This window comes from Oncorhynchus masou, chromosome 17 (assembly GCF_036934945.1).
Source record: "Oncorhynchus masou masou isolate Uvic2021 chromosome 17, UVic_Omas_1.1, whole genome shotgun sequence".
Lineage (NCBI taxonomy): Eukaryota > Metazoa > Chordata > Actinopteri > Salmoniformes > Salmonidae > Oncorhynchus > Oncorhynchus masou.
In genome coordinates, this window is record NC_088228.1 from 44,070,872 (window position 1) to 44,080,273 (window position 9,402).

The following is a 9,402-nucleotide window of genomic DNA, read 5'->3' on the forward strand; positions in this document are numbered from 1 at the left end:
AGTGCCCTCATCCAAGCTTGTCTCGTTGCTAAATCTGACATCACAGCACAGACAGAGCCATTTCAGTGCCCTCATCCAAGCTTGTCTCGTTGCTAAATCTGACATCACAGCACAGACAGGCAGAGCCATTTCAGTGCCCTCATCCAAGCTTGTCTCGTTGCTAAATCTGACATCACATCACAGACAGAGCCATTTCAGTGCCCTCATCCAAGCTTGTCTCGTTGCTAAATCTGACATCACAGCACAGACAGACAGAACATTTCAGTGCCCTCATCCAAGCTTGTCTCGTTGCTAAATCTGACATCACAGCACAGACAGACAGAGCCATTTCAGTGCCCTCATCCAAGCTTGTCTCGTTGCTAAATCTGACATCACAGCACAGACAGACAGAACATTTGTGAACTTTTCAGAATGAGGTCCAGAATGTCTTGGGGATGTAGGGAGAGTTGCAGGACAGGACAGATGAGATGTGTTATGCCAGGGAGAGCAATGGGGGAAAGCGGGCGAAGTCTGTGTTGTTTAGAGGAAGTGAGGAAGGGCAGGTGTGTCTGTGTTGTACGTGTGAAGAGGAAGTAAGGATAATGAGACTCTCTGTGTGTGTGTGTGTGTGTGTGTGTGTGTGTGTGTGTGTGTGTGTGTGTGTGTGTGTGTGTGTGTGTGTGTGTGTGTGTGTGTGTGTGTGTGTGTGTGTGTGGCACACAACAGGGGGTAAGAAGCACTCTTCATTGGGCTGGGAGCCGAGGGCCGGATCAGGGAGGTTGTTGGGCAATGTGGATTAAGTATGTATGTCACACAGTCTCTATCTATCTATCTATCTATCTATCTATCTATCTATCTATCTATCTATCTATCTATCTATCTATCTATCTATCTGTCTGTCTGTCTGTCTGTCTGTCTGTCTGTCTGTCTGTCTGTCTGTCTCTCACTCTCTCTCTCTCTCTCTCTCTCTCTCTCTCTCTCTCTCTCTCTCTCTCGCTCTCTCATCCCCCGGGCTGGTAAGTGTAATGCTGTAGCTGCAAACACAATCTCTGCCAGGAACAAGACGCATGTTGCAGATATCCAGATAATCCCAGATTATAAAGAGAAAGCCACGTCTCGAACACCGACAGCCGCTTCCAGAAAAGCTAAACACCTTCTTTGCTTGCGTTGAAGAAAACAACACCAAATCGGTGATGTGGGCCCAGGCCGCTCACGAGGACTGTGTTCTCCCGTTCTCCCGATCTCCCGATCTCTGTGGCCGATCTTTTGTTGCCGTACAACCTGAAATTAAAACTGATTTTTGGGGGGTTTGTATCGGTTGATTTACACAACATGCCTACCACTTTGAAGATGCAAAATATGTTTTAATGTGAAAAAAAATGGAAGACATGAGTGTGCATAACTATTCACCCCCCAAAGTCAATACTTTGCAGAGCCACCTTTTGCAGCAATTACAACTGCAAGTCTCTTGAGGTACGTCTCTATAAGCTTGGCACATCTAGCCACTGGGATTTCTGACCATTCTTCAAGGCAAAACTGCTACAGCTCCATCAAGTTAGATGGGTTCCGCTGTTGTACAGCAATATTTAAGTCATACCACATATACTCAACTGGATTGAGGTCTGGGCATTGACGAGGACTTTCCAAAACATGTAAATGTTCCCCTTAAACCACTCGATTGCTTCTTTAGCAGTAGGTAGCTTAGGGTCATTGTACTGCTGGAGGGTGAACCTCAGTCCCAGACTCAAATCTCTGGAAGACTGAAACAGGTCTCTCTCAAGAATTTCCTTGTATTTAGCGCCATCCACCATTCCTTCCATTCTGACTGGTTTCCCAGTCCCTGCCAATGAAAAACATACCCACAGCATGATGGTGCCACCACCATGCTTCACTGTGGGGATGGTGTTCTCAGGGGGATGAGAAGTGTTGGGTTTGTGCCAGACATAGCGTTTTCCTTGATTGCCAAAAAGCTCAATTTTAGTCTCATCTGACCAGTGTACCTCCTTCCATATGGTTGGGTAGTCTCCCACATGCCTTTTGGTCAACACCAAATGTGTTTGCTTATTTTTTCTTTAAAACAACTTCAGGAGTTTGTTCCTGTACAGGAACCAAATGAGCGGAAATTCCAGAGCGCCAACTAATTGTACTCGTTAAAACTCAAACTTTCATTAAAATTCACATGCAGGGTACTCAATTCAAGCCATACTCATTGTGAATATAGCCAACATGTCAGATTTGTAAAATGCTTTTCGGCGAAAGCATGAGAAGCTATTATCTGATAGCATGCAGCCCCCAGAAACACACAAAGGGGACGTAAACAAAGAAATTAGCATAGCCGGCGCTACCCAAAACGCAGAAATAAAATATAAAACATTCATTACCTTTGACGAGATTCTTTGTTGGCACTCCTATATGCCCCATAAACATCACAATTGGGTCTTTTTTTTATTAAATCGGTCCATATATACCCAAAATGTCCATTTATGAACACCGTGAAGTCCATGTAAAAAGGCACCTTTCCCAACGCAACGTAATTTTTTAAAATTCATAGAGTTGCCTATAAACTTTGACAAAACACTTCAACCTACTTCTGTAATCCAAGTTTAGGTATTAGTAAACGTTAATAAACGATCAAATTGATCATGGAGAGATCTGTATTCAATAGCTAGAAGTTTACAAAACGAATTCCAGTTCCTCACGGACATTTTTTTCTGTTGCGCACCTGAAGACCGGATGTGTTATTGACCAATCGAACCAAGGATAAAGTGCCCTGGTAATCACAACACTGGCGACATCGTGTGGAATCTGTAGGAATTGCAAACACAGTTCCATCATTTATGACAAGCCTTAGACAATACAAACACTGGCGGATGGATTTTTCCTTTGTAGATTTTGTGATGAGGTTTTCTTGCGATTTTGACAACGGAACTCGTTTTGTTATAGTCACAGACACCATTGAACCAGTTCTAGAAACTTCAGAGTGTTTTCTATGCACACATACGAATCATATGCATATGCTATATTCCTGGCATGAGTAGCAGGACGTTGAAATGTTGCGCGATTTTTAACAGAATTTTGAAAAAAAGTAGCACGATCTCTAACAGGTTTTAAGCAAAGGCTTTTTTCTAGCCACTCTTCCATAAAGCTCAACTCTATGGAGTGTACGGCTTCCAGTGGTCCTGTGGACAGATACTCCAATTTTCGCTGTGGAGCTTTGCAGCTCCTTCAGGGTTATCTTTGGTCTCTTTGTTGCCTCTCTGATTAATACCCTCCTTGCCTGGTCTGTGAGTTTTGGTGGGCGGCCCTCTCTTGGCAGGTTTGTTGTGTTGCCATATTCTTTCAAATTTTTAATAATGGATTTAATGGTGCTCCGTGGGATGTTCAAAGTTTCTGATATTGTTTTTTATAACCCAACCCTGATCTGTACTTCTACACAACTTTGACCATGACCTGTTTGGAGAGCTCCTTGGTTTTCATGGTGCTGCCTGCTTGGTGGTGCAACTTGCTTAGTGGTGTTGCAGACTCTTGTGCCTTTCAGAACAGGTGTATATATACTGAGATCATGTGACAGATCATGTGACACTTAGATTGCACACAGGTGAAATTTATTTAACTAATTATGTGACTTCTGAAGGTGTCACGCCCTGACCTGAGTAGTCTTTGTTTTATGTATTGTTTTGGTTAGGTAAGGGTGTGACATGTGTGATGTATGCCTAGATTGGTTCTCAATTAGAGGCAGGTGTGTAGTGTTGTCTCTGATTGGGAACCATATTTAGGCAGCCATCTTCTTTGGGTATTTGGTGGGTTATTATCTATGTGTTAGTTGCCTGTATCTGCACTTACCATATATAGCTTTGGTTTGTTGTTTTGTTAAATAAATAAGAAGAATGTATTCTAATCACGCTGCGCTTTGGTCTCCTCTTTACGACGATCGTGACAGAAGGTAATTGGTTGCACCAGATCTTATTCAGGGGCTTCATAGCAAAGGGGATGAATACATATACACGCACCACTTTTCCGTTTTGAATTTTTTGAAACAAGTAATTTTTTTTCATTTCATTTTCTGTCTTCATGAAGTGCTTTGAGAGGCTAGGTAGCGTTGCCAGGAAAACAACCTCTCCCTCAACATCAACCAAATGAAGTAGCTGATTGTGAAGAGAGCACGCCCTCATCCACATCGACAGGCCGCAGTGGAGAGAGTCAGCGGGCACACCAAGGACCTGAAATGGTCCCTTGACCATGACAGTCTTAACAACGCATCTTCAACCTGCTGTAACAGTGTGCGCTGAGAGTCAGGAAGCAAGTTCAGGGAGTGAGTGGTTTCATAAATAAACACACCAAAATACAAAACAAGAAACATGAACAACGCACAGACATGAAACAGAAACAATAATGCAAGGAACCAAAGGACATATATAGGGAAGGTAATCAGGGAAGTGATTGAGTCCAGGTGAGTCTGAAGATGTGCAGGTGCATGTAACGATGGTGACAGGTGCGTGTAACGATGGTGACAGGTGCGTGTAACGATGGTGACAGATTTTTACAAGATTCAGGTGGTAATTGGATGTCTATACATGTCCTGAGGACGTCGGGAAATGCCTTCAGAACTGGCCACTAGGTGCAACACTGAGCTCAGGCATATAACATCAACTAGGCTTGGGTTTGCTAGGGGGCTGTGGATGAGTGTCATCCCATGACTCTGGATCAGAAAGTTGTGTGTTCAATTCTAGTTGGAACTGTTTTTTTATTTGTGATTTTAACCCTAACCCTTACCTTAACCATTCGGAAGGAGTGCCTGACGTAACTCTTAATATGACGTTTGGAGAAATGGAACAAAACAGAGCAGCAGGATGTGTAATCCTTGAGGCACTTGAGGCATGGATTGGATTGTGTATGTGAGTCAGTCAGAGGATGAATGGTGTCGTGACGTTGTCTTTGTTAATGTGACGAGGTGTTCATCGAATGATTACAAGTTTCTAATTGCGTGATTAAAGGTTAATAGATGACGTTATTACGAAAACATTGCAACATGAAGAGTTTTCGTAGTATATGTTTGATGTTTATACATTGTACGTTGTATGGAAAATATCCAAATCAAAGAGAAATGTTTTTGGAAAGATGAAATGTGAAGTTAGTTGTCTAAAATTGGATTTGAGTAAAATCTAGACCTTAATCTTAACTTGGTACACCCAGAGAATTGCCCTAAAGGCGGTTACTCCCACTTCTGACACGAATGTATAAAACCTGTGAGTAAAGAATTTCCAGAGTGACTAAATGACCCAAGCTGCAGCAAGGTCTTAAAAGTCAACGAACCCAGAACGCAACTCAAGTTTGAAGACAAAGAAATATTTTTCTACCCAAGCTACGGATGAGTAGCTGTGTCTAAGCGGGTGAAATCAAGCCGGACCCCCTTAGCATCCAATCCCAGCGAATCGTGGTATCTAAAGTGTTTCATTCCTATGCTGTGAGCTCTGAGCTACATAGCTGTCTGTCCTCAGAAGACCCCTTCCATAGCAAGGGTGAGGGAACAGACTCGTAAGCCAAAAGGACACTGACATCGTGAGGACGACCAGAAAGGTGCACCGGAGAAGTGCATCATCGAGCAGCCTGAACGGTCCATGCGGAGGATCCACAGAGACCTTCCCCACGTAATTACATAATTATATTCTGACTCATAAGAGCGGCAGTTTGGGGCAAGGCTACGGTTAGAATAAGCATAGCTGACAAATTCCCCCAAATGTATATTTTCTCTTTTCTCTCTCTTTTAAATCCCCATTTGGGTAACACGCCATAGTGTGTTGGCCCGTTATACTAAGTTCTAATCAATAGCATATAATGTGTTTTGTCTATGTGTATCTTTTATCATCATTTTAGCTTTCTCGTGAATAAATATTCAAATAAGATTGGTGTGGTATGAACTCATTGGTGAGACCCGGGTCCGTGCAGATTAGATTGGTGTGGTACGAACTCATTGGTGAGACCCGGGTCTGTGCAGATTGGTGTGGTACGAACTCATTGGTGAGACCCGGGTCCCTGCAGATTGGTGTGGTACAAACTCATTGGTGAGACCCGGGTCCGTGCAGATTGGTGTGGTACAAACTCATTGGTGAGACCCGGGTCCGTGCAGATTAGATTGGTGTGGTACGAACTCATTGGTGAGACCCGGGTCCGTGCAGATTGGTGTGGTACTAACTCATTGGTGAGACCCGGGTCTGTGCAGATTGGTGTGGTATGAACTCATTGGTGAGACCCGGGTCCGTGCAGATTGGTGTGGTGCAAACTCATTGGTGAGACCCGGGTCCGTGCAGATTGGTGTGGTACAAACTCATTGGTGAGACCCGGGTCCGTGCAGACTGGTGTGGTATGAACTCATTGGTGAGACCCGGGTCCGTTGAGATTGGTGTGGTACGAACTCATTGGTGAGACCCGGGTCCGTGCAGATTGGTGTGGTACAAACTCATTGGTGAGACCCGGGTCCGTGCAGATTGGTGTGGTATGAACTCATTGGTGAGACCCGGGTCTGTGCAGATTGGTGTGGTATGAACTCATTGGTGAGACCCGGGTCCGTGCAGATTGGTGTGGTGCAAACTCATTGGTGAGACCCGGGTCCGTGCAGATTGGTGTGGTACTAACTCATTGGTGAGACCCGGGTCCGTGCAGATTGGTGTGGTACAAACTCATTGGTGAGACCCGGGTCCGTGCAGACTGGTGTGGTATGAACTCATTGGTGAGACCCGGGTCCGTGCAGATTGGTGTGGTGCGAACTCATTGGTGAGACCCGGGTCTGTGCAGATTGGTGTGGTACTAACTCATTGGTGAGACCCGGGTCTGTGCAGATTGGTGTGGTGCAAACTCATTGGTGAGACCCGGGTCCGTGCAGATTGGTGTGGTATGAACTCATTGGTGAGACCCGGGTCCGTGCAGATTGGTGTGGTGCAAACTCATTGGTGAGACCCGGGTCTGTGCAGATTGGTGTGGTACTAACTCATTGGTGAGACCCGGGTCTGTGCAGATTCACGGACTATACGACGTTCAGAACGAGATTGTAGAGGTAACTGGTTAATTAGCGGCTGTTGTAAAATCGATATTCTGATATTGTTTGAGTTAATTTGGGAAATAGAAACTCAATAAAAATGTATTTTCCCATGGTGCCCCAGGTTAATGAGTTAATAATTCCTTGATTCAGTTTAATAACAAAACAAAAATAACATACATTTTCATATTCCATCTATCGTCATGGCCACCATTGTGGCTGACGGAAACCAGTGTTCCAAAGTCCCTTTATTTAATGTTTAATGTTCTGAGGCTGGTTCTCCATAGTAACAGGACAAAGGAATTTATCTGTGGCCTGAGATTTACTAGGGGCGTGAGGGGTCATAAAACCCCCACATCTTCAGACCACTAGATCTCTCCTCCTCTGTTGGGGTTGAGAGATAATTGTGGTCTCCTGTAACCTGACCTGATCAGGACAGTCATGACAATGGGTAGTACCAAAGATTGAAGTGCCTTTGAACAGGGTATGGTAGTAGGTGCCAGGCCACCGGTTTGTGTCAAGAACTGCAACGCTGCTGTTTTTTTTCTTTTTCGCTTTTTCTTTTTCTCTCTCCCAACAAATTGAGGCTGTTCTGAGGGCAAAAGGGGGTGCAACTAAATATTAGGAAGGTGTTCCTAATGGTTGCTTTGTGTATTTACAGTATGTACCACTGTACTAAATGTTTGATGATTTTGTGTGTGTTGACATTTATTGCAATGATTTATAGGAACTAAGAACATAAGAATTTCACTGCACCCGCCATAAAAATAGATTTGATTTGATGACCAAGCTGCTTTACTCAAAGCTTCACCGCCTCACGCTAACATGGCCGCTCCAATCTGCCTGACACAACAACCCCAACCTCCTCCCTCCCTCTCAGTACATCTCTGTTTCACTGTGTTTCTCTCTCTATTTGCCTCTCTGTCTATCTGTCTATCTGTCTCTCAGTCTGTCTGTCCATCTGCCCAACCTCCTCCCTCCCTCTCAGTACATCTCTGTCTCTCTGTTTCACTGTGTTTCTCTCTCTATTTGTCTGTCTATCTGTCTCTCAGTCTGTCTGTCCATCTGCCCAACCTCCTCCCTCCCTCTCAGTACATCTCTGTCTCTCTGTTTCACTGTGTTTCTCTCTCTATTTGTCTGTCTATCTGTCTCTCAGTCTGTCTGTCCATCTGCCCAACCTCCTCCCTCCCTCTCAGTACATCTCTGTCTCTCTGTTTCACTGTGTTTCTCTCTCTATTTGTCTGTCTATCTGTCTCTCAGTCTGTCTGTCCATCTGCCCAACCTCCTCCCTCCCTCTCAGTACATCTGTCTCTCTGTTTCACTGTGTTTCTCTCTCTATTTGCCTCTCTGTCTATCTGTCTCTCAGTCTGTCTGTCCATCTGCCCAACCTCCTCCCTCCCTCTCAGTACATCTCTGTCTCTCTGTTTCACTGTGTTTCTCTCTCTATTTGTCTGTCTATCTGTCTCTCGGTCTGCCTGTCCATCTGCCTATCTGCCTTTCTGTCTATCTGTCTCTCAGTCTGTCTGTCCATCTGCCCGGCTCCCTGCTCTCACTCCCTCCCGCTTTCCCTCTCTCTCTCTCTCAATTCAATTCAATTCAAGGGGCTTTATTGGCATGGGAAACATGTGTTAACATTGCCAAAGCAAGTAAGGTAGATAATATATAAAGTGAATATATAAAGTGAAATAAACAATAAAAATTAACAGTAAACATTACATATACAGAAGTTTCAAAACAATAAAGACAATCCAAATGTCATATTATATATATACAGTGTTTTAACAATGTACAAATGGTTAAAGGAAACAAGATTAAATAAATAAGCATAAATATGGGTTGTATTTACAATGGTGTTTGTTCTTCACTGGTTGCCCTTTTCTCATGGCAACAGGTCACAAATCTTGCTGCTGTGATGGCACACTGTGGAATTTCACCCAGTAGATATGGGAGTTTTTCAAAATTGGATTTGTTTTCAAATTCTTTGTGAATCTGTGTAATCTGAGGGAAATATGTCTCTCTAATATGGTCATACATTGGGCAGGAGTTTAGGAAGTGCAGCTCAGTTTCCACCTCATTTTGTGGGCAGTGAGCACATAGCCTGTCTTCTCTTGAGAGCCATGTCTGCCTACGGCGGCCTTTCTCAATAGCAAGGCTATGCTCACTGAGTCTGTACATAGTCAAAGCTTTCCTTAATTTTGGGTCAGTCACGGTGGTCAGGTATTCTGCTATGTACTGTGTAATCTCTGTTTAGGGCCAAATAGCATTCTAGTTTGCTCTTTTTTTTTGTTAATTCTTTCCAATGTGTCAAGTAATTATCTTTTTGTTTTCTCAAGATTTGGTTGGGTCTAATTGTGCTGCTGTCCTGGGGCTCTGTAGGGTGCGTTTGTGTC